Source organism: Nicotiana attenuata, chromosome 6 (genome assembly GCF_001879085.1).
Source record: "Nicotiana attenuata strain UT chromosome 6, NIATTr2, whole genome shotgun sequence".
Taxonomy (NCBI): Eukaryota; Viridiplantae; Streptophyta; class Magnoliopsida; order Solanales; family Solanaceae; genus Nicotiana; species Nicotiana attenuata.
In genome coordinates this window covers 46747503-46774297 of record NC_031994.1, presented here as the reverse complement: position 1 = coordinate 46774297, position 26795 = coordinate 46747503, and the positions used below count along the sequence as shown (strand labels likewise).

The following is a 26795-nucleotide window of genomic DNA, read 5'->3' as shown; positions in this document are numbered from 1 at the left end:
CATCAAAATGTGACATCCTTTGGTCCTTCAAGTCCCCAAATTACTCTCTCTAAAATTCCAAGCCCTACCCCCTTATTTCACTTCAAAAATTCTACTAATTAGATGGAAAATTAATAGGAAAACACTATAGTTAATGATAATAGGGCTCAAGCAACTTACCTTAGTGAATATCCTTGAATCCCCTTTAAAAAATAACAACAAAAACTCAAAAGTCCGAGATAAGAATGGTGGAAATGAGCAAAATTTGCAGAAGCGATAATCGCTGTGCAGTACTAATTTAATCGAAGGTTTGGCTTATTTTATCATATTTTGAGATCGGGAGCTCGGATTAAGGTGATTATTTAGGCGATTTTCACCACTTGGCTGGGGTAAATGTTCTTGACTTGAATTTGATTTTATTTCATAATTCTATCTTTAATTCTGACTTTTGGTTGATAAAATCTAACAAGAAAATTTGGGGATTTTGATAATAGTTTTGGAGAATGAAAAATTGAGGTTTGAACCTCGATTCAGGGTCGTATTTGGATAAAACTTATATATTTGGACTCGTATTCAAATGGGTAGTTAGGATTTATGAATTTTGTCGAGAGTCGGGATATGTGCATATAGCGAAATGAGGATGGAATTTATTATTATTTGCACATGCAATGAAATAGGGGTGGCACTATTGATGATGTTATGTGATAATTTAGGGATATTTCTCTTGATATTTTTTATGGGTTATAATGGGGTTGATATTTTGTTCATATGCATGTTTCTTATATCTCCGTCTTGTATTTTTATGAGTTGTTTACTGAATTTGGCATGCCTTGATATGCCTCGACTTCTATTTGATGATTTATTGTCAAAGATAAATTCTTCTTCGTTGAGTGTTATCATATGTTCTAACGGGATTGTTGATATTGATTTTTCTTACATATTCTGTTGTTAGTTATTGATACATGCACATGTTATTGGACTAGTGGGTATCATATGATTTGAACCTCGCCACTACTTCACCGATGTTTGTCTTGATATTTATTGGGTACCGATCATAGTGTATTCATACTACACGTCTGTATATTTTTTGTGCAGATCCAAGTGTTGGAGGCAGCAAATCTTGATATTAAGAGCTTGTGTCGGTCGTGAGGATTCAAGATACAGTTGCATGTTGTCACAGTCCCTTAGAATCTCATCCTTTATAATGATACTATTAATTTTACCTTTGAACAGTATTTTATTTTGAAAATTCTGCATGTACCCAATTAGAGCTCATGATTTTATATTCTCTAGTTCTAGGGAGATGTATTGAGTATTACTAGACTATCTAAGGGGAGGGTTCTGGGTACTTAAGAGGACTGGGTATGGGGGATGTACCGATACGGAGAGGGTTCCTTAAGCGGATTGTGGTTAAGGAAAATTAAGGGTACGAGTTAAGGGTATTTTTAGAGGTACCGTACCCGTACTGATCCTAGGGGGAGGGTACTTAAGGGACGGTAAGGGTACTTAGGGGTATTTTTAAATTAAAATTTCAAAAAACAAATTATATTTAAATACACACAAACTTTGTGGGATGAATAAAATTTAATATGTTTATTTCAATACTTATAAAAATAAAATTACATACTTGTTTTGAAAAATTTATGAATTTTTAATAACTTTTATTGGTTCTTCGCTTGAAATTGATAGCACTTGTTCTTCTGCGACCCTGCTGTATGCGGTAGATAGTATTTCTCTATAGGCATCATCATCTTCTTGAATTATTTCTAGAAGGCTAAAGTTATTTCTCTCCACTTTAATCTAATATTTCAGTAAGTCTTCATTTCCTTCATCATCGCAAATATTATTTCTAACAGTTGTTCTAGGAAAAACTTGAAAAGCAGGATTATACATTTCATGTATGTAACGAATAAACCCGGACTGGTTACAATTTATTTTAAAACAAGGACTGCCTCCTTAGCGTTACCCTTAGTCAATCTAGTACACTTTTTTTTACCAGTGAAGGAGTCATTTTTAAGAATAAATCATTAAAATAACAACAAATAGCAACACAAGTATAACAAAAATAAATACAAACTTAATAATAGGCATCTTAAAGGTACCAACTGAACCGGTTCTACAGGCACTTTTTTCGGTAACCTCCCAGTCCCCATACCCTTTACCTAAATCCTCTACCCTTACCCCCAAACCGGACCGGTACGGAGCGGTACCGGTACAGTCCAAACTGGTTATGGGTACTCCCCTCCCCTTAGACAGCCCTAATGTTAACTCGATTTTGCTTTTATACTAAACTCTGTCTTATTATATCATATTTTATTGATTTAATGCTGTTAATTGATAGGCTTACCTAGTCTTAAACATTATGTGTCATCACGACTACTTTGGTGAGATTTGAGTCGCGATAGTAGGGTGGGTGGGGAGTTTGGGTGGGGGAGTGTAGGGTGGGGCTTGGTTGGTGAGGTGGGTAGGGGTGGGTGGGGTTAAGGTTGGTTGGTGGGGGTGGGTAGGGGTGGGTGGGGTTAAGGTTGGTTGGTGGGGGTGGGGGTGGGCGTAGGAGTTCGGGTGGTGGTCGGTGGGGATTGGTGAGGGTGAGGAATAGGATGGGGAATGTTAAAAAAGAATTTTGAAAAATGTTTTCCCTTCTTTTGGTAGAGAAAAATACGCGTTATGAGAATAAAATTTTCCAAAATATTTAAGCCAACCATCTAAAAATTCAAAAATATTTTCTTTCATATCATACACACCCTTTATTCGTTGTTGTAGTATCGAAGCGTGCTTTCATATCTTCTTCATTCATGAATTAACATGAGTCATCTATATAGATTTATATTTGAATCAGTGTTTGTGAAAAGGAACAAGATACATCAACTTGGAACTTTTTACGCAGCAGTAAGAGCCAACGATAAATGAAGTATCAGAACAAGTTAAATCAATTAACGAAAAACTACTATTTGTGAAAATTTATCTGTTCTTTTAATGTTCTCTCATCAACAATACCAGTTAATTTATTTCAAACTTATTTTAGTAAGTTTGCCCGAGCAGTGTTTTTAGGAAGAATTGAAACCAATCAAAGAATACAGAAAGAAAATTTTAATCCAAGGTAAATAGACCACACATAAATCTGTAATTACGCTATACCTGAAATTAAACTCACCAACCTTCAAATTTAGAAGCCTTGCAACTCGCAACATTAACGCATTTAATAATTAAATTGGTATCCTCGAAGTCCTTTGGGACAACCGAAAAGCTCTAAATGACAGATTTTACCATAACTAGTACTCCCTCCGGTCCACAATAAGTGACCAATTTACTTCTTTATTTTGGTCCAAAATAAGTGTCCATTTATATAATCAAGAAAGTATTCAATTTGTTTTTACAAAATTACCCTTTATACATATCCCTAATAAGTTTTCTTACTCCTCATATTAAACATTTAATTAAGGGTAGTTTAGTCATACTAGGTATTTTTGTATAGAATTTAGTATTTTAATGGGCGTGCCAAAAAGCAAATTGGTCATTTATTGTGGACCTAAGGGAGTAAATTATATTCATCACCGAAAACTACTTTGTTACAATGTATGCGCACCCCCCCTCCCCCCCTCCTCCCCCGCCAACTGTTAAATTGATCCACTGGATATCTATCTATTAAATCAAGGTAAACCGCAAGAAGTAGGAAGGAGCAAGCCATTTTGCACAAGGGAGAGCAATACACCACGGGGCCAAAGAAGAAGAAAATCGATGGAAGTACTGAAGCATAAAAGCAATTACCAAATAATACTAATAGATTCCTTGATGGTCTAGAAACTCATCGCTCATTGGAGGCCTTTAAGTATATTAAAATGGTTACTCAATGGCTGAAGCAAATGAAAGTTCTGTCGGACAAACAATTAGAGACTTTTAGTCACCCACGGACGAAGCAGGAATTTCATCTGCCACAATGGCTGCAGTGATACCAGAATAAGCACCATGTAGAAGAGTTCTAACAATCAAGGACATACCTGCAGCATTTACAATCACCAGTAGAATGTGAATACTAAAAGACCTTAAAGTAGCAAATATAGTGTTAAGTGTCAAGGATAAGCTGTTTTCTATTTGGGGTAGTGGGTGGAGGGAGGGAAGGGAAGGGAAACCCTACCTACTTCTCCAGCGTCCCCTTTCTGTAAGCTAGAAGAGAATCAGGTAAAGTCGACGACCATAGCTTAAGAATAAAATAACCTCCCTGTATAATACTAAATGCTAACATGTTACATTCTGAGCTGATATAAACCAAAACATAGTGGATCATGGACCTCATAATCCCTTATTAAATATGCAAGTCTTCATAGATTCACATAACTCAACTTCTAGAGAAGAAGATAAAAACAAGACAACCTAATTACATAAGCAATATCAGGAAAGAAGTACAAAGAAAGGATGTATGACTGACCATCCTTAAGCAACACATTTCAGCGCCACCAAATGTAATGTCCGAAACCTATTTGGATTACTGCTATTAATTATCTGCGCGTAGGTGCAAAAATCATTCCGAGGTCTGTAGTTTTGATGCAGCATCTTTGTCTAAAAACCAAGTCAGCTCCTCTTCAGCTGAAACTTCAGTAGCAGGAGGAGGAATCCCATCAGCAGTTAGTCCACTTCCCAGAACCACATCAACCATATTGGCTAGCTCTGCTCCCGTGATCACCATTGCTATCTCTGAAGCAGAGTTAATTACCGGAAACGTGAAAGTAATCCTTGGCGGAGGAGGCTTTGGTGAGTCTGTGATGAAGGTGACCAACCGCTCCTTCTCATGGCGTTGAGAACGTGTAGGAAACAAAGAAGCCACATGTCCGTCTGGCCCCATACCTAATAGCATAAGATCAAATTTTGGGGAATCCACTAACCGCTGATAAGGGCAGAACTTTGCTTTCAACCAATTGTTTCACACGAGCCTCATAATCTGTAGCTGCACCCTCAGGTGACTCCTTGTCATTGATTGCATAAATGTTAGAAGAGGGGATTGGAACCTGCCAAAAGAAGCATAGCATCCAATTTATACAAATCTCTATTATGTTAATTCATATGGATCAAGAACCTAGTAGCCAATCCAATGAGATACTCCATCTGCTCCAGTTTATGTGAATCTATTATCTTTTTGGTCCGCGAAGTGGAACCTTGGCGTAATTGGTAAAGTTGATGTCATGTGATCATGAGGTCACAGGTTCAAGCCGTGGAAACAGCCTCTTGCAGAAATGCAGGGTAACACTGCGTAGTGCGTACGATAGACCCTTGTGGTCCGGCCCTTCCCTGAACCCCGAACATAGCGGGAGCTTAGTGCACCGGGCTGCCAATTTATTTCCTTTTTGGACCGTTCCAAAAAGAATGACCCCTTTCTAAATTTGGAAACAACTTAACTTAAACTTACAATTCTACCCTTAACGAGAAGCTTTTATAACCACACACATACTCTAGGCACCTTTTTGATTTGTTTAGGACCATAAATTGCAAAAGTAAACTCCATGCCCAGTCAAACAGGTTCACTTAAATTGGAACGGAGGAAGTAGAAAGCAATAAATTGAGCGTAACATGTTACCAAAGGAGGAGTATTTCAACCAAAGAATCGAAACACAAGTCAGCTTCCATTTCATGTAACTCGAGAAATAAAGCAAAAGCTGATCCAGTAGCACACCTTAGAAAGAAAACCATATATGGCAAGTTTGTAATTGCTGTTGTTTCGCTCAAAAATTATATTCGTATTTTATAAGCTTAAAAACAATTGAAAATATATAGGGGTAAATCGTAATTAAATATAATAAGCCCAAAAGATGATTATTGCTTCAAGAATCTTTGTAAATCTGTAAGTGTGTAGTGAAATAGACTTAGCTTAAGAGGGAAGCAATGGTTGGAAAATCAAGAAAGAGATAAGAGAGAGAGGTAGAGAGAGCAATTGTATTAGATCAGAATCCCCCCTATTACAATGTGGAGGTCTCCTTTATATAGTAGGAGACCTTCCTCGAAATAATCAAAAAGGTACAAAAGTTGGTGGCTTCTACTCAGTAAAAAGATCAGGCACTAAACGACGTCACTTCTTCTCCGCCAACTTGGGTCGTGCCCTCACTCGGGTCGCCCTTATTATAAGGGACGTGCCCATTTGGCGTGGGGGCGTTATGAGCCAAATTTAACCCTATACAGTTAGTCCCTCTGTTCGTTGGAGACGTACTCGATGATGATCTTCAATGGACGGACATGCACGATTTGCTTTTTACGGAAATTTGGCCGCGCCCATAGGCGCCTCTTTCGAAGAGCATGAGCGTGGATAATATTTACTGGGCCGTTGACATGCGACCCCCTTTTTTAAGGTGACGTCACCAGCCACATGCGTCATCATTATTTTGGTTCCCGAGACTGTTCAGAACATGACGTGACGTTTTGGCTTCCCGCCCAGTTTCAGAATTGTGCCTCTTCGATTTCCATGTGCCTCATTCCTATAAATGGAGGAGTGGTTCAAAGAGATTCATCTTTCGAACCTTCAGAGAGTTTCCCTTTGTTTCTTCATCTTTTTTTCTTGCAAGAGTTGTATCGCTTTCAGAGAAATACCACTTCTGAGGATCGTATCTCTCATTACTAACACTTCATTCTTATAAATCGTATCATGGTGAAACGCCGTCAAGAAAGCAAAAGGACTAAGGACGGCGCTTCTTCTAGGGTTCCGCCCCCTTCCGATGGTGAAGGGGAAGAAGTGGAGAAGACCCTTGTTCCTTTAACGGTAAATAATGTTTTACCGAAGGATTTGAGTGTCCGGAAAGATTTCAATACGCCATGCCCCTCTTATCCCTGGGAGCATAGCGAGTTGCTTCAGTCTCACCTGGACGCCATTAGAACTAGATACAACATTCCTGGCCATGTTGAAATGGCTCCGGCCGGGACGGACTCTGCCAATGTGCATAGGCCCGGGTTCTGCACATTCTATGAGTACGCTCTTAGGATCGGATATAGCTTTCCGCTTAACCCCCTGGCGGAAGAGCTTTGTCGCTTCTATCATGTATGCCCGGCTCAGCTCACACCTTACGCCCTGAAGGTGTGTCGAATCCTTACCACGCTTGCGGGTGAGGCCGGGACCGTCGTTTCCGTTCACCACCTGCTGCAGATGTTCAGCCCCAGTTACATGAGGGGTACCATGCTTCAATTGAGGAGCCGTGGTAAGAAGAGCTTTGTGGTGAGGGCTGACGACAAAGCTAACCGCGAGTTCTGGCATAAATTCTTTTACGTTAGGACGAGCCATCTGGTGTCCAATCCCGAAGGGTTTCCAGAGATGTGGAATGCAGGATGTAAGTATTTCTGCATGTAATTTTGCGACGCCTTGTAGTGGTGGCTCGCTCACCCCATCCCGTTGACGACATTAGGTCGTGGTTGGCGGGGTTGATACCGCATGCAGAGAGATGCCGTACTTGGGCTGAGTTCCGCAGATTGTACGGCCCAACTGGTAACAACCTTCCCTGTTTCTTTTCGTTTTGTTTCAGCTTGGAGACTTTTTTACCCGATGTGCTTTTGTTTGGCAGGTAGGGGTGTTTCTACAAAGACGAAGAAGAAGAAAACCGACGCTGGCCCGTCTAGGGTAGAGTCCGACTCTGATGGGTGAGACATATTCGTGGGCGGCTCGCCTAGGGATAGCCCCCTTTCGACTCCTCAGCAAGGGGCTACATCGGAGGCGGTGCCTGAGGCTGCTTCCGTGGAGATACCTGAGGCCGTACCAATAGCGGCACCTGAGACTGTTCCTGTGCCGGTATCTGAAGTCGCTCCAGCGGAGGTGGCTTCCGAAGGAGAGGAGCCGTCGGAAAGAAAGAGGCGGCGACTGATTACTGGAAAAGGAATTGCAACCGAAGGCGCGAGGCCTAGTGAGCCCCGCCAAGAGCCGAGGCCAACTTTCATGGCCGAGGCCATTCGTTCTGGGAGGATGGCCCCTTAGAGAACAGCTGCCGTCGTCCGTTCGATCCGCGCCTCTAGAGGCGGGTTGTCTCCCGCTGTTAGTAGAGTGGCCGTGGAGATTGAGAGGACGGGCTCTGAAGCCGCTCTTGGAGAAGCACCGGGCAGCTCGGCCCACGTGGAGATGAGGGAGGGCAGGTCTACTCGCCGTATCGTGATCCCTGGTGGATATAATTTGTTAGAAGACAGCGAGCAGGCCGCAGCAGATATGACCTTGTTGTGTGCGGCTGCGGAGCAGGAGACGCTGAGAAGTGTAAGCAACAGGGATCTGTCGAGGCGGGTAGCCGGCTTAGCTTTGCAGGTATCTTTCAGTTTTTTTTGTTTTGTCGTAAAAAACGACTGTGGTACGTACTGACGCGTTTCTTCTCTTCTTTTCAGACCCTCATCTTGGAGGTGGAGAGGAGGTGCCGTGATCAAAAGAAGGCGGCCACCTTCACAAAAATGGCGAAGAAGTATAAAGAGGTTCGTGCCAAGCATCAGGCGTTGGCAGACGTGCTTAAGCAGGAACCCCAGTTCCGGACGTTCCGTGAGGGCCTTGAGGAATCAGAGGCTCTTTTGAAGAAGAGAACGGCTGAGCTGAAGGAGATTGATGAGCAGCTGATGGCTGCTTTGGCTCGAAATATCGAGCTGGAAACCCTCCTTCAGTCAAAAGAGGAGGACTTGGAGATAAGCCGTGGGGTGGCGGCGGAGGCTGCGGAANCCACTGGGTTATTTCCAGAGTGAGAATGAGATTTTGGGTTCAATTTCAATTTCAATTGGTTTAGTCAAATTGTGTCTGGTTCATTTCTGGTTTCTGCTGGGTTTCAAGCTATTCCTGGACCGATTGAGTTAGCTCTGGGTTGTTGTTGATTCCTGCCTGTTGTTGCTGCTTGTGACTGCTGAATACCAGTTGATTACCTGCTGCTGACTCCTTCTTTTTCTTCTGTTCTATTTTAAATCCAGGTACACCGTTTAAACTCACACTAATGTAGCATCAAATTGGAGTGAAATGAAGTGATGTTCCAGTTTGTGTTCACTTGAATAGCTGAAGTTATAATCAATTGAGTGTTATGTAGTTATTTAGCCTTAATTTGTTTGAATTATATTGAACCAGTGATTGTTTAATTAGGACTGTTTTGTTTAACTTGTAGTAGACTGTTAGTTGTGGTTTGGACTTTATTCCTCCTGAAATAGAGCCCTTAGTGTAATGTGGGTTGACTACTTTTTTTTTTATTGTTATTAAACTGGTAATCGAATGCAAACAGCAGCGCATAGGCAGTTGTTCACGTTCGTCTAGGTCTAGTAGACAGGCCATGTATGTATGATTCGAAATCAGAAACTAGCCGTAGACTCATGTGTGATTTAAATGTCAATAATCATTGTTGAATAAGTGTGATTCATTAGAGTTGATTATAAGTAATCCGGTTTCATTAACATCACTGGCCATCAGTTTCATCAACTACAATAACTTAAAGTGACACTAATCTTGAGTGCAAAATCAGAATTCATAAGTTGACACAGGTGTAAAGCTAGGTCCGCAAATCAATTACATCTTACATCAATTGATCAAGCTGGGCTGCTCTAATTCATGAAGCCCAAACAATTCTGGTCTAGCTGCGTAATTTTATAGGCAGGCCCAGTTGATTTGATACCGGGCCTGTGAACTGTTACGGGCCCAGTCTGCCCAATTCCTGAGTAATGAAACTGAAGCTGTTGGGTGAAAATGGCTTGCTTTACTTGTTCAATTCTCGGGCCCAACTGTTTGATATTGTCTTATGGAGTTTTGGACCTTTCACACACGTTAATTACTCGAGACCTTTTCTTTTATTTTTAGAGGTAAATCAAGTGGAAACTGTAGTTTGCTCTAGGTTGGCCTTTAATCAATATGATGAGACGAGCCTCGCCAAATAAAATGTACAAATGGCGAGGCCCTCAATAAATTCTATAAAAAAAACTTAGAACTCGGGTGAACCGTTTAGCGAATTCCACGGTTTTCCTCAAATAATAACTCGTTAGTCAATTTAGGCGCGTTTTAATAATCTTACCTTCGTAATTACGGGTGCACATTTATGTGACCCAAATCCAAATCTCAACGGAGTCGAAATGTGTTAACAATCACGGGTGCACTGGTGCGACGTGGTTCGAGACGCATTTTCACGACGTTGCAATTCTTTAAAAATAAAATAAAATAAAAGCGGTTTATTAATAAAAGGGCACATAGGTTAGAACATGTTTTAAAATCAGATAAAAGCAAATACAACAGTTGAGCGACCGTGCTAGAACCACGGAATTCAGGAATGCCTAACACCTTCTCCCGGGTTAACAGAATTCCTTACTCGGATTTCTGGCTCGCGGACTGTTAACAGAGTCATAATTTCCTCGGTTCGGGATTCAATCGGTGACTTGGGACACCATTAATCTCCCAAGTGGCGACTCTGAATCTTAATAATAAATCCCGTTCTGATTGTCCTTTAAGTGGAAAAACTCCTTTACACTCTCACGGGGGTGTAGTAGTGAAAAAGGAGGTGTGACAATACTTACTTGGGTTGGCGAGACCTTGCCCGATATAGGCTTTCTTCGTAAGATCGGTTTCGTCCAATTGGACTGGGTCGAGATCTTCGACCGTTGCTTTACAGGCTTCCACGACGGCGGGGTCTTTGATGGCGTCCATTGTCGGGATGACCTTAGTCCCCGACACGGCTAATTGTTATGCTTCCGCGCTCGCCCCCTTTAGCTGTTGGGTGTGGGCGCAGTCTTGGGCTATTTTGTAGCATTCTTGTGCGGTGCGTGGCTCGCCTCGAATACTGAATACTCCCCATGGGGTAGAGAATTTGATCACTTGGTAGAGGCTTGAAGGGACCGCTCGCATGGCGTGTATCCACGGGCGCCCTATGATGACGTTGTACGCCGTTTCTTGGTTCATCACGTGGAAAGTTGTTTCCAGCATGACTCCTCCCGCTAAGACGGGCAGTGCTATTTCTCCGGACGTCCGTTCCACTGCATTGTTAAAATCGGTTAGTGTTATGCAGCGCAGTATTACTCTATCCTCGATTCCCATTTGTATGAGGACCCTTAGGTGGATAATACAGGATCCACTTCCGTCATCGATCATGACTCTTTTAACATCCGTATCAGCGATACGTAAAGTGATAACTAAAGCATCATAATGAGGGAAAGACAAACCGTCGGCATCAGACTTATCGAAGGTGATACTATCTTCGAAGTCGTCATACCGTTCATGGGCGATGGTCCGCTTTAGCCTGTGTGTGGTGGCGAACTTGACGTGATTGATCACTGACTCGTCGCCGCCTCCGACGATCATGTTTATCGTGCACGCTGGGGAAGGTGGCTTCGGCGGCCCGTGGGGTGGTTCTCGTCCGCGTGCAAAGTTGATTTTCCCTTTGTCACTGAGTAACTCCCTCAGGTATCCCTGGTTCAGCATCCTGACCACCTCTTGCCGTAGGCCTATGCGGTCTACGGTTTTGTGTCCCCGTTCCTGATGGAACTCACATAGGGCGTTTGATTTCCTTGTGGCAGGGTCTGATTCATCTTCTGCGGCCACTGCACCTTGGTGCCCAGCTTCTCCAGTGCGTACACTATTTCTGAGGGAGATACACAAAAGTTATGGGCGGTTAATAAAGGGGGCGTACCTCTTTCGTTTCGGAGTGGGGCGACGTGTCGCTGTAGCGCGTCTGTAGGCCTTGGTGGCGGATGGGAGGATCTGGTGTATGGCTGATGTCGACCTCTGTTGGAGCGGGGAAGTTGTTATCATCGTCCTTCGTTCCGTCGATCTCTCCTCGTTTATGAGTGTATCGTTGTTAGCCGTTGGGTCGGCCCATTAAGATCGTCCTCGTCCGCTCGTACCTCGGCGCAATAGGCGTTGTGGATTTCCTCCCGTGTGGTAGGGGGATATTTTATGAGGCGGCTCGGCAGCTTCTTGGTTGCCCTCGAACCATCCCTGCTTTAGCCCGTTCTGGAAAGCGGCGACTGCCATACCTTCCGATACGTTTGGTAGACTCATCCTTACCCTGTTAAACCTTGCCAGGAAGTCCCTGAGTCCCTCTCCCGTGGTTTGCCTGACGGCAAAGACGTCGTTGACCCTGGCCTCCGCTTTCTTCGCGCCTGCATGAGCTGTGACAAACTTATCCGCCATTTCCTCGAACGTTGATATTGCCTTAGCCGGTAGCTGAGAGTACCATGTTAAGGCCCCTCATGTCAACGTCTCGCCAAACTTTTTCAGCAGTATCGACGGTACCTGTTCTTTCGATAGGTCGTTGCCCTTCACAGCGGTGACGTAGTGGATCAGATGATCCTCGGGATCTGTGGTTCCGTCATATACCCTCAAGTAGGGTGGCATCTTGAAGGTTTTTGGGGTGGAGTGAGGGGCAGCTTCTTCAGTGTATGGTTGTTCAACGAACCTTCCCACGTCGCGTTTTGGTAGCAACTTGGGAGCACCGGGGATCTTGTCGACCCTCTCCTGATGTTCCTTCATCTGACCGCGGAGCGCATTGTTTTCATTTTCCATTTCTTCCATCTTCTTTAGGATGGCTGTTAGCGTGCTATTGTTGGTCTGTGTCTCGATGGGTTTGTTATTCGCTAGTGCAACTTCCGGTTCACCCACGGCAGTAGTGGTACCTACCGTTGGTGTACACCCGATGTTACTTTGTGGTGACCTCTCAACCAAGCCACTTAGAGTGCTTGTTAGCCATCTTTCCAGTAGCTCCTTGACCGCTGAGGGTGCTTCCGTAGCCGCAGATGTGGAAGCTCCTTTTTTCGTGCAAGATCGTCAGACCTTCGGATGGGGAAGGTGAGATCTCTGCACCCGGTGTGATGCTAGGGGTTGCATTCAGGATGCCATCGTCACTGGCCTCGTTGAGAGGGCCAAGGAGATTGGTAGTGACACCCAATATAACTTTCGATCTTGTGTTATTTTCGGCCATTTTCTGTTTTTGTGTGGTGTAGAGAGTGGTAGTTGGTTGATCTCTAGGTGGATACTATGGTTTTGATTCTCGAAATCTCCACAGACGGCGCCAAATTGTTTCGCTCAAAAATCATATTCGTATTTTATAAGCTTAAAAACAATCGAAAATAAATAGGGGTAAATCGTAATCAAATATAATAAGCCCAAAAGATGATTATTGCTTCAAGAATCTTTGTAGATTTGTAAGTGTGTAGTGAAATAGACTTAGCTTAAGAGGGAAGCAACGGTTGGAAAATCAAGAAAGAGATAAGAGAGAGAGATAGAGAGAGAAATTGTATTATGTCAGAATCCCCCCTATTGCAATGTGGAGGTCTCCTTTATATAGTAGGAGACCTCCCTCGAAATAATCAAAAAGGTACAAAAGTTGGTGGCTTCTACTCAGTAAAAAGGTCAGGCACTAAACGACGTCACTTCTTCTTCGCCAACTTGGGCCGTGCCCTCACTCGGGTCGCCCTTATTATAAGGGACGTGCCCATTTGGCGTTGGGGCATTATGAGCCAAATTTAACCCTATACAGCTGTCATCGTGATCCAGAGGAACCACCCTCTCATCCACCCAAAAAATCCACCATTTCGACCAATCAACTGAATCTTTGTAAGGCTGCTCCACCAGTTTCCTGTTCGAAAAAAACGATATTGATGAAGTGAAATGGGGACGGAATCAAGGAAAAGACTAAAAGAATAGTGTGTTTGATTACCTCATGGTATCAATAAGAGTGCCTCCAGAGAGCACAACAGTGAAAGAACCTTTTTCTTTGATGAATTTATCAGACAAATCAGCAGTGTATTTGGCGAGTGCGTTTGCTACATCTTCTTCAGAGTCGAACTTTAACACCGTCTTCTTCCCTTTCTGGGTCGCCATCTTCGAAGCCCAAGTCTGTTATTTCCTAAATTTAGAGTGTGTGAGAGAGAGAGGGAGAGAGAGGGGGAAAGTAAAGTTTGTTTTAACGCGGAGTTAAGTAGGCCCCTTAAAAATACTAGTCACCACTGATATTTTCGTCACTCTCAACTTGGGGCCTTTTTCGAATTGTTGTCGATTCGATTTTGTCAGATTTTTCGAATTTTTGTATTATATGAATATTATTTTAATCTTATTTTGTTAAATTTTTTATAAGTAAATATATGTTGTTGTAAAAAAATTGACAAACATATGATCTATTAAAATAATCTTATGGGAGAATTTTGTTAATAACACATGATAGTTACTTTTTTAGTCGTCTGACAACAATTTTTCGTTGATATATACTTTCAAGGTTAAACGAATTTACTAATTAAAAATAAAAATCAATATGATACCTAATTAATGATATGTTCTATTTAATTTTAGATAGTCGAAATACCACTTTAAATTCGAAAAAGATATAAGAATTTAATAAATCTTGACATATGAACGTGGAAGAATAAAGAGATTGACGCATTTCAGTAACACTTGATAGAAAGTGATCATATAACCCAATACTTAAGGTAGATAAAAATGGAGTACTTCATATTCTATTAAATATTACATCCCATAAGAGAATCTTAGATATTTCTAAAATTTTTGTAAAGAAAATCCTATATAAAGTCTTAAAAGTATATATAAAAGTTATATATATATGTCTGTTTGGTTCAGATTTTTTAACTCAATAGCAAATCAAATCAACCAAACCTAGTGGAGTTTTTTAATAGGTTTGGATTAACTTTTTGGTTTGGTGCAATTTTCGGTTCGATTTGTACCGCCTACGTTTAAGTTTTTAACCATAAAATGTTTTTCACTTTTTTCCTAAAAGTTGTCCAAACGCCCACTTAGCACATTGCCTTTTCATTTCAATTTTTTCATTTCAGTACAATTAATATTTAGTTTTATTTGTCTGATTAATTCAAATTCGTAACATATAATTTGATTAAGAAATGTACTTTTTATATTAAAAAAATTCATTCTCAAGACTAAAACCCAGATCTCTAGTTAATAATTTAGAGATTTCGTCGGTTCGAGTTATTTAACTCGGAAGTGATGGGTTCTTGAAATGTGCATTATGTTAATTTTTTTCCTTAAGAAAATAGTTGGAATTAATTGTTTTCAGAAATCCAAAACTAAATTGGTTTTAGAAAATTAATCGTATTTTGAGTAGACTTCTATTTTTGAATATCAAAATATTTTAGTTTCGTGATGATTGCATTAGTTTAGCCCGCATGTCGGAACCATAAAATACTGGAAAAAGACTTTCGTTTACCTCAACAGAAGAGGCATTAGTTTTTCACATGTCGCAAAGAATATATCACCTATAGTCACATGTAACAAAGAATATTCTCACATGCGAATATAGTTGCAAATTGAAATGCATGGCCTCGTTCTAAATGATACCAATTTAGGAGTTTTATCCCTTCTATTTAACAACTTGTTGGCCTAAATTACGCTAACTGCCTACTCAAGTCAAATTAATTATCCGGTTTTACCTTTTTTTTTTCTAAAAAAATTACAATACATACCTATTCCACCAAAATTAATTACCCGCCCACTTAACTTTGCCTAAAAAAAGGAGAAGCCCTCACAGCCTTTTTAGTAGGACTCATATTCAAAGGAAGTGATTAAGCTGAAGGCAAAAGAACAGATCTAAAATTAGTAGACTCGTCGATGCAGAAATTTGATTGTCAATTGCGGCAACGAAATATGGAGTAAGAAAGAGCAGGAGTTTAGAGAAAGGTTATAACGCGGTAGGAAATGGTGGGGTTAATCATTAATGTTGGTCGTATGGTGGGAGCTTCTGTTAAAGTTTGGGGAAAAGGGACATTTTGTAACGCTGTTTTGAATCAAGAATTACATTAGTGAGGAAGATGTTTTGAAATGAAAATTTAGTGTCTTTGAAAGCTTTCCACTATAGCACTGATGTGAAACTTCTAATTTTCAACAGAAGCTTCTTGTTTAAGATATGTCCAAATGGGGAGTTTTTTCGGACTTTTTTTATGGTGAGAAAATACTACCTACTTTTCATTGTCATGCTATTATAGTGTTTATTTGGGATGCATTGAATCAAAGAAGACCGTGGTGCTCTGCGAAGTTATTATTTCTATATTGGACTTGACAATAATTGACTCTAATCGGTGGTGATCTATTAAAAAAAAAAATTAAATTCATTATTGAAGGATCTTAAATGGGTATGTTGAGTTTGTAGTTGTTTCCATCTAATTCTAATTGGAGTGTGTTTAAAATGTTAATCAGAGGTTGTGGCTAAATTTTGGGTTAGTTCGGTGGAAATTCTGGAATAAATTTTTAAAATTTTGGGTTGAAACTAAGTTGAACTAGCGAAAAAAGACAAATTTATACTATATACCAAAATGATATATTACATAACATAATTAATTATAATAATATACTATAAAGTATGTAGTATACTGTAACAATATACTATTGCATAGAATACACAAGATACTATTTTATCGTATGCCATATTCATATACAATATAATTCAAGAGTATACAATAAGTTACAACAGTATAGTGTTCAGTTTTTTGAAGGAATGAACAATATATGATACCATGATAGTAATCATATATAATGTGGGTATCAAAGGGGACTAATGAGTTTTTAATTATTTTTTTTAAGGAATGAATCAGTCCTCTATGATACTCTATCAGTGTATATCATATACCATGTTAGTATCACAGAGGACTATAGTATTTTTCTGGGAAGAATGAACCAGACCTCTATGATACCCTAACAGTATATGATATATACCATGTGGGTATATAGAAGACTGAGTGTATTTCCGGAAGGAATGAATCAGGCAACTATGATATTGCATTCGTATATGATATATACCTTTGAAGAACCTTGAAGCTTGAAACTCATATATTGGGTTTGTTGAGTTTGTAGTTGTTTTGACCCAATTTGCTTGGGTTTGTTTAAAATGTTAATTGAAGGTTGTAGCTAAACATTGAGCGAATTTGGGGGAGATTTTGCAGTAAATTTTTTAAATTCGTTTTGAAGCTGTGTCGAATTGGCGAAAAAGAATTTGTGCTTGACATCATATTATTTCTCGTTTGTCCGAAAAGCATGTCTAAATTTAAGATTTAGTGTTCCTTTACCTTTTGTACCTATTTGATGATACCATGCCGTATTTATTATTATTTTTTACACTTTCACTTGTTTATTGAACTGTTAAAAGGTATCACTGTCGATCCCTCGTTGCTACTTGTCCGAGGATAAATTTGATACTTACTATACCATGGTTTTATACTCATATTGTACTTTTGCATAATTTTATATAGATTTTGAAGCAGGTACTAGTAGTACCCTTCCGGCTATTTAGGAGCTTACTTGAAAACTTCGTGGTGAGCCATTCTATTTGATTCGATCCACAACACATGGATTCCCCTTTCTTATTTATCCATCTCTGTCTATTTACTTCTTTCCGAGACAAATGTTGTAACGACCCGGCCTGTCATCTCAAAATTTATAGCCCCGTTCTCCTATTTTTCTGCTTCTTTTGTGTTCTACAGTTGTATTATGACTTATCGTGTTAGTTGATTCGGGTCCGGAGTGATTTCAGAATGAATTGAGATACTTAGTCTCTTATTTGAAAGCTTAAGAGTTGATCGGATGATGACTTATATGTAAACGATCTCGGATTTGAATTTTGATGGTTCCGTTATCTCCGTTAGGTGATTTTGGACTTAGGAGCACGATCGGATTGTGATTTGGAGGTCCGTAGTAGAATTAGGCTTGAAATGCCGAAAGTTGGAATTTTTGAAAGTTTGACCGGAAGTGAACTTTTTGATATCGGGGTCGGATTGGATTTCCGGAAGTTGGAGTAGGTTGGTGGTGTCATTTATGACTTGTGTGCAAAATTTGAGGTCAATCGGACGTGATTTGATAGGTTTTGACGTCGTTTATAGAATTTGGAATTTTCAAAGTTCATTCGGCTTGAATCCATGTGTAATTCGTGTTTTTGATGTTGTTTGAGGTGATTTGAGGATTCTACTAAGTTCGTATCGGGTTATAAGACTTAATGGTATGTTTGGTTGAGGTCCCAGGGGCCTCGGGTTGATTTCGGGTGGTTAACGGACTTGGTTTTGAGTTGATAAAGCAGCTGAAGTGCTGCTGCTACTGGTGTAATCGCACCTGCGAAGTGGGCACCACATGTGCGAGCCCGCAGAAGCGACCAAGGAAGAGTTGAGCAGAGGTCGCAGGTGCGAAGATTATCCCGCACCTACGATGGCCGCAGAAGTGGACAGAAGGGCGCAGATGCGAGTTTGATCCGTATCGCAGGTGCGGTCTGGTGATCGCAGAAACGGAGGCAGTTGGATAAGAGACTTTCGCAGAAGCGGGAATTTTACCGCGGAAGCAGTTCCGCAGGTGTGGATTGATGGCCGTAGGTGCGAAAAGCCTGGGCAGAATATTTAAAAACAAGGGTTCGCGAATTTAGTCACATTTCAACATTTTGGACTCAGACTTAGGCGATTTTGTAGAGGATTTTCGAGGGGATTATTGAGGTAAGCTTCTTGTACTCGTTTTTTTTATCATAAATCTTGTTTCTCCATTATTTTTTCCACCTAGATTGTGAGGTGTGGAGGTGAAATTTGGGAGTTTGAGGCTAGGGATTTGGAAAGTGAGTTTTGGGGATTTGAATGACCATTTAATGTGGGATTTTGATAAATTTTGTATGGTTAGATCGTGAGTAAATAGGCTTTCGTATTTTGTGACTTTTGTCAGATTTCGAGACGTGTGCCGGGGGACCGGGTTTGAGCCGATTTCAAATTTTTGGCTATGATTTATTAATTTTCTTGTGGAATTGTTCCCTTTATCCTATATTGATTGTATTGTACTACTTGTGAATAGATTCGGGACGTTTGGAGACCGATTTGAGGGTCATAAGACCATTATGCCTCTAATTAATATCATGGAATAAACTTTATCAACTTACGTATTTTTGAGACTAATGAACAGATGATAGAATAATATGACACATGGGAGAATACGAATATACACATCTCTAGCATTTCCACGAATAGAGTATTTACGGAATTTGTGCATTTGCTCGTTTCGCTTGTGTCGTATAGATCATGCCAAAAAGAAAGAAGGGATAGCCTTACTTACCCGGAGTAGGGAAAAATCCGTATGATGTTCTTGGAAAAGGTAGCACCGTACTCCCTTAGAATCACAAAATCTTACGTTGCTAATGTGTAAATAATTCTCGTTGGAATTGTTGAAACTTGTAGGAATTACGTTGCTTAATGTAAGGTTTAGAATCTGATTTGAAGTGTTTGAAAATGAGAAATTGAAAACTTATCAGAATGGCTAAGGTTTAGAATTTGATTTGAAGTGTTTGAAAATGAGAAATTGAAAACTTATCAGAATGGCCAACGTTAGTGTCTTTGATATGGAAAATATTGGAATTCTTGTAGATGTTATGAATTCTCTTTGTTTTGTAACCTTTCCAATGGAAAATCATTATCAGATTACTACTTGAATATCTAAAGTCCAAAGAAGCCAAAATGCAAATTCTTTAAGTCTTTACACGTAGAAGGATTTAGTGTTTAGTATGTGACACTTTAACTTGCCACCTTTCTTTGTGAATAATGACTCATTTAATTGCTGCCACGCTTTGGCATTTAAGCTTATCCACAATCTAGTTAGTTATTCACTAATCTCCTGATTAACTTGTTAATCTCCCACTAATCAATAATTAACCAATTACCCACATACTTAAGACTTATCCAAAATTACTTAAAATAGTACTCACTTTTAACACACTTCATGCACCTAATTATCATGGTCATGTGGTACCTTGTATGGCACTAGTCCATAAATATCGGTATTTATAGTTCGGGCCGTATTTTATTTCAAAATGCCAAACTTTGACGAAATTCATTTTCATCGATTTGCTTACCCTCTCACCTTCACGAATTTACTTATCACTTGCTTGAAATAACACAATACTTATAATCTCAAAATGATCTCATTCTCATACTTACGTCGATTAACTTACGATGAAACTTGAACGTACGAAAATGCGGGATGTGACATCTCATTTTCCGAGCTTCCATCAATTTATTTATGACGTACTTCCACGTATGAAAATATGGGGTGTAACATCATTTCCCCCTTTGGAACATTCATCCTCGAATGTTGACAGATGCACTTATCATTCTCATAACCCATAGCTCTTGTGAATACTTTGATACCCCTTTTTCCATCTAGGCAACTGTTCTGTGAATGAATCCCAAAGGCCAGGGCATTTCCCCCTTAGGCCTCTTTCTCGCACCACAACTCGTTGTCGGAATTCTTCCGATCTTGTAACTGTTGCTACCTTTTATCATGCAGCCTGTACGACTCTAACTTTGTAAGTGTGCCTATGCGACTTTTTTTTCCTTTTTCCTCCAGCTTTTAGCCAATCTCTAGGCCTCACTTTGTAACCATGTATAGAGCTTAATAAGATGTCCCTCTAGGCATCTATAGGTATACTGAAGTTCTTCACTCGGTACTTTGTCGATCTTACGAATATTGCTATATCTTATTTCATAGGCCCGGTTATCTATCCATATGACATTACTGCATCTAAGTAGGTCATATAATACCATAACTCTTACCTCGATTTATCGTTACTGAGGTCTGGTATCAAACTCCAGGTTACGTTTTTTGCTTATCCCATATGTATAAATCTATATCCTTTAATGCTTCCTCATTACTGTTTATCTTAAGAATGATGGCCTAATTTCACCTCATACTTTGTGACCTTTGTCTATCCATTGTTGATTCACCTTAATGTTGATCTATCATCTACCCTTGATAACTTGACCTCTTATGTAATACTGCCACTAGGGCTCATGTCTCATCGGGGACATCTGGAGTAATTAGACTGATCCACCTAGGGGCGATACTATACTTCCATAATCGTATACTATAGCATCCCAATATGACTCACCTTCATGGGTATTTTAATCATGTATAATTCATGAAATCCTTTTCAAGTCATTACTCAACCGAAGGCCGAAACATCATCCTTTAACTTATCACAATCACACCCTCATTCCATTATCAGGGCAGCATTCCATTTCTTTTAGATGCTATTAGTCTTATATTCCTTTGAGTTTATTCAGGCTATACTGAACTTTCTATAACTTAGAGAAACCATTAGCTCTCTTGTTTTCATGGTCTTAATCCCAATAACTTATCTATTCTTACAACCTTCTCACTTGCCTTTCCTTATCCTTACTCATGTCTTTCTAAAACCTTGTCGCTCTACCATACTTTAGCTTGCTGTCTACACATATTCATTTATACTACTCGCAACCTTCCTTCAACTTGCTTACTCCATAGATATCTTTGTGTTATTCTGGAATATTAATCGAGACATTGCATCGTCTCTAACTCTTCTTTACTCTCTTAACTAGACTTCTTGATACCTAGAAACCATAGGCTGGAAGATATGCCATTAATGACACTGCTATCATTCTTGGATACTCAATCCCGACGCTTCTAGCCCTCTATCTGAAGTATGGATTATTCATAATCTTCTGCACCTGAGTATCTTCGTAAGTTGTTCACCTTTACCTTCCTTATCTTAAAATCTCGCATCGTATCTTCTATATTTTTCATAACCTCCCTTCCACATAGGTATGATTCACATCCACAACTTGGAGCTTTATTATAATACTACAATCCGGTGGGAGCTTCATATTGACTTCTTATGAGGCTATTACTTTTCTAACCGGCTTTATCGTAGAGCCGTTATAGACTATGGTTGTTGTACTATCTCTCTTGTTCCTCTGATATTAAGGCTGATCCTGCAATGTTCTCGATCTCGATTTCTATAGTTCTATAGGTCCAATAATCAGACTCCTGATATCGTGAGTAAATAGGCTTTTGTATTTTGTGACTTTTGTCAGATTTCGAGACGTGGGCCGGGGGACCGGGTTTGAGCCGATTTCAAATTTTTGGCTATGATTTATTACTTTTCTTGTGGAATTGTTCCTTTCAGCCTATATTGATTGTATTGTACTACTTGTGAATAGATTCGGGACGTTTGGAGACCGATTTGAGGGGCAAAGGCATTTCGGAGTAGAGTTTTGCTCGGCTTGAGGTAAGTAACGCTTTCAAACTTGGTTCTGAGGGTTCGAAACCCCAAATTATGTGTTATGTGATTGGTATTGAGGTGACGCACATGCCAAGTGACGGGCGTACGCCGTGAGAATTGTGACCTGGTTGATTCCATGGCACTGTATAGTGACTCTATCTTGTTGATATCCGTGTTTTCATCATGTGATAAAGTAATTGAGCTGTTAATCATGCAAGATATCATGTTTAGGCTTTATGCCGGTACTGTTGGGACCCATAGTGGTCGTTTCTTGCTGTCATCTCACTGATTTCATTGGTATTTAGTACTCAGTCATGTTCATGCATTTTATATCATATCTCAGTCTCAGTTTTTATTTATTGATACATCATATCATTGTTTCGGGCGAGTTTTCATGACATTGTGAGCCCGTGAGTGAGACTGGAGAGATTGACTTGGTTCTGAGGGTTCAAAACCCCAAATTATGTGTTATGTGATTGGTATTTAGGTGACGCACATGCCAAGTGACGGGCGTGCACCGTGAGAATTGTGACCTGGTTGATTTAGTGACTCTATCTTGTTGATATCTGTATTTTCATCATGTGATAAAGTAATTGAGCTGTTAATCATGCAAGATATCATGTTTAGGCTTTATGCCGGTACTGTTGGGACCCATAGTGGTCGTTTCTTGCTGTCATCTCACTGATTTCATTGGTATTTAGTACTCAGTCATGTTCATCCATTTCATATCATATCTCAGTCTCAGCTTTTATTTATTGATACATCATATCATTGTTTCCGGCTAGTTTTCATGACATTTGAGTCCGTGAGTGAGACTGGAGAGATTGATGACTGAGTAAGGCCGAGAGCCTGATTATGAGTGACAGTTATAGGATCGGGCTGCACGCCGCAACGGTTATACTAATTTGTGATAGCTCTTGGGCTGTAGGAGCCCCTCCAGAATCTGTACACACCCTAGTGAGCGCGGTTGATATTAGTGAGGAATGGATCTTCCCTGGACATGGATCTTGTCTGAAGTACTTGATACCTGGAGATGAATCTTCTCCATAGGGCTGGATTGGCCTTCCTCGGTACTGGTGACTGATGGTCAGTAATGTATATATTTCGGGATGGATCTTCCCTGGGCCGTATATAGTACCGAGTGGTTGAGCATTTGAGAGTGTGAGCACATGAGGCTGACACCATGGTGCATCACATACATCATGTGCATTAGCATGTAGAGATAGCAGAGATTATACTCTTTACACTGTTTAGATCTACTCTACTTTACTGTTTTGAACTGCATATTTAATTTGAAAGCATGCATACATTTCTACATAGTTATTTCAATTTTATCTGTACTGGTTGAGTTCGTCACTACCTTTCAGTCCAAAGTTTGGACTTGTTATTTTGTTACTTATTTGAGTTGGATGTACTCACGTTACTCTATGCACCTCGTGTGCAGATCCAGGCGTTTCTGTTCACAACGGCGGTTGCTGATTGAGGCTTCAGAGTTCGACGACTATCAAGGTAGCTGCACGGCGTTTGGAGACCTTGACTCTCCTTCTTTATCACTAGTTATATTTTCAGTTTATTTCTCTAGACATTGTAGTGGACTGTATTCTGATTTAGACGCTCATGTACTCAGTGACACCCCGATTTTGGGTTGCATTGTATCGTATTTTGGGATTTATTCTGTTTTCAAAAAAGTTTCTTTAATGTTAATTGCTTTCGTCTTTATTTTCAAAGTTGTTCTTACTGTGATGAGTTGTTAAGTTGAGGCTGGCCTAGTTACACGATAGGCGCCATCACGACGGTTGATTTGGGGTCGTGACAAATGTATTGTTTAGTTGAGACAATTTACTCTTGTTAGATGCTTGTGATGATGTGACGCCGGATTTTGGGAGATTTGTAAAATAATTGTGGTCGTGTTTAGACCCTGCCTTTGATTTATATATTCATGATGCTATTTGATACTTATTCCGCTTTCTTATTTACCTGATAACTCTTTTAGTGATTTAATAGTTGACTTTTGTTATTGTTGTTGAGTGTTGGCTTGCCTAGCATGCAGGTTAGGCGCCATCACGATCTTTGGTGAGATTTTAGATCGTGATAATATGAGTCAATCTTAATAGATTTCCACCATAAATTGAATTTGATTAAATTTCTTAGTCCTTATTAGATTTCTCTAAAATATTTTTATATTTTTTCCTAAAAATGCCAAGTGACTTTTTGTCAATACACCATTTGGCTTAACATCAAGCTCGACTACCCTCCTTTTAATATAATATAGATATAGATAAGATGAAAAAAAATTAAAAAATACATAAGTCGCCCCCTGAACTTGTCCAAAAAAATCAGATACGCACTTAAACTTCTCGGCTGTCCTATCACGCATATTCTAGTTTAAAGTGAAACTAACTGCCCCCCCCCCCCCCCCCCCAAATAGCTTACGTGATATAAAAAGAGAAAAAAATGATTAATGCGTTAGTAACCAAAAAATAAAATAAAAAAATATTATCCCCCTTTCTTTTTTTTAATTTTCAGTCTCTATATTCCAGCACTTGTTCAATCCCGTTCCCCTTCGTTGTCTTTCTCCTTCTTCCTCATTCTCTCATCCCTTTCTTCTTCGCGGATCTGCTTCTGTTATTTTACTTTATTTTTAGGTATTTTCTTCAAATAAGTTGAGTAGGATTATTTTTGGAAAGGAAAATAATTGTACAATAATCCGCTGCAAGAGCCATTCTCAAATGTTTTTAAGAAAAGCTTAAGATTCCATCCGTGATTCATAAAAAGAAAAATCTTTTTTGGTCTATTATTTAGCATGCCAATTTATTAATATTCTCTTAACAAAATTAATCTAACCCGAGCATACAATTTTCGGAATTAAATAGTCTGCGACTCTAGCTTCTCTCCTATTAGTATTCTTATTAGCCATAGAATCAGGTATTCAAGCTATTTAGCCATAAAATAAAATATATTACACGGGTGAAGAACAAGAGATCAATGGTGTCGGGATACTTGCGGCCAATTTGGTGGTAGGCGCGAAAAAAAAAGTTTTTGTCACGACCCAAACCGATAGGCCGCGACGGGCACGCGGTACCTTACTCAACCGAGTACCAACATAACTATCTTTTCATATTATACTATCATAGATAACTGAGATGGAAGGCTGCCGTGAGATAAGTAGAATACAACATGTGATACCAACTTATATATAAGACATACGGGCCTATAAGACCAAAATAACCACTCGTACACTGAACATAGGCCGACAAGGCCATACAATCCTTTACGTACATGACATCTATCTACAAGCCTCTAAGAATACATACTTTTCATAAAGGTCGGGACAGAGTCCCGCCATACGAAATAATACACGTCTAAATCATACTAACCAAACAAGCAACTCCGAAGCAAATGGAGCGCACCAACATCTTCCGCTTAGCTGATACCTACTTGGAGGGCTCTTGACCTGTCTATTGGGACCTGCGGGCATGAAACGCAACGTCCCTAGGCAAAAGGGACGTCAGTACGAATAATGTACCGAGTATGTAAGGCACATAAATAAGTACATAAAAGACATGGAAGAAATATAGAGTAAATGACTCAACCTGTAAGTCTGGATAACTCTCTAAATCATGGAATACTTATAGTGTCATGCATATGCGTATGAATGTCGTGCATAGGTACATGTATTCATAAGATCATCAAGCCTCTAAGGGCATCCCATCATATCATCTCGGCCATTGTGGGCAAAATCATCAACGTATACCAGCTGATCAGGTGGTGGTGCGTATATAACGCCATAACCTTTCCCATATCCCATATACATATATATACATATATACGCTTATATAACGCCATCTGGTCATGGGTCAATGTGCATGTATAAATGCATGAAATGCATATGAAATACGTTAATAAAATCTCTTGGTACGTCATAAGACCATTATGCCTCTAATTAATATCATGGAATAAACTTTATCAACTTACGTATTTTTGAGACTAATGAACAGATGATAGAATAATATGACACATGGGAGAATACGAATATACACATCTCTAGCATTTCCACGAATAGAGTATTTACGGAAGTTGTGCATTTGCTCGTTTTGCTTGTGTCGTATAGATCATGCCAAAAAGAAAGAAGGGATAGCCTTAACTTACCCGGAGTAGGGAAAAATCCGTATGATGTTCTTGAAAAAGGTAGCACCGTACTCCCTTAAAATCGCAAAATCTTACGTTGCTAATGTGTAAATAATTCTCGTTGGAATTGTTGAAACTTGTAGGAATTACTTTGCTTAGTGTAAGGTTTAGAATCTGATTTGAAGTGTTTGAAAATGAGAAATTGAAAACTTATCAGAATGGCCAACGTTAGTGTCTTTGATATGGAAAATATTGGAATTCTGGTAGATGTTATGAATTCTCTTTGTTTTGTAACCTTTGCAATGGAATCATTATCAGATTACTACTTGAATATCTAAAGTCCAAAGAAGCCAAAATGCAAATTCTTTAAGTCTTTACACGTAGAAGGATTTAGTGTTTAGTATGTGACACTTTAGCTTGCCACCTTTCTTTGTGAATAATGACTCATTTAGTTGTTGCCACGCTTTGGCATTTAAGCTTATCCACAATCTAGTTAGTTATCCACTAATCTCCTGATTAACTTGTTAATCTCTCACTAATCAATAATTAACCAATTACCCACATACTTAGACTTATCCAAAATTACTTAAAATAGTACTCACTTTTAACACACTTCATGCACCTTATTATCATGGTCATGTGGTACCTTGTATGACACTAGTCCATAAATATCGGGTATTTATAGTTCGGGTCCGGTATTTTATTTTCAAAAAT

The 26795-nt window shown here is 39.6% G+C and overlaps 1 pseudogene; it reads right to left on the bottom strand.

Annotated features, from left to right (window-relative positions):
* Nucleotides 4264-13824, bottom strand: LOC109228260 (annotated as a pseudogene).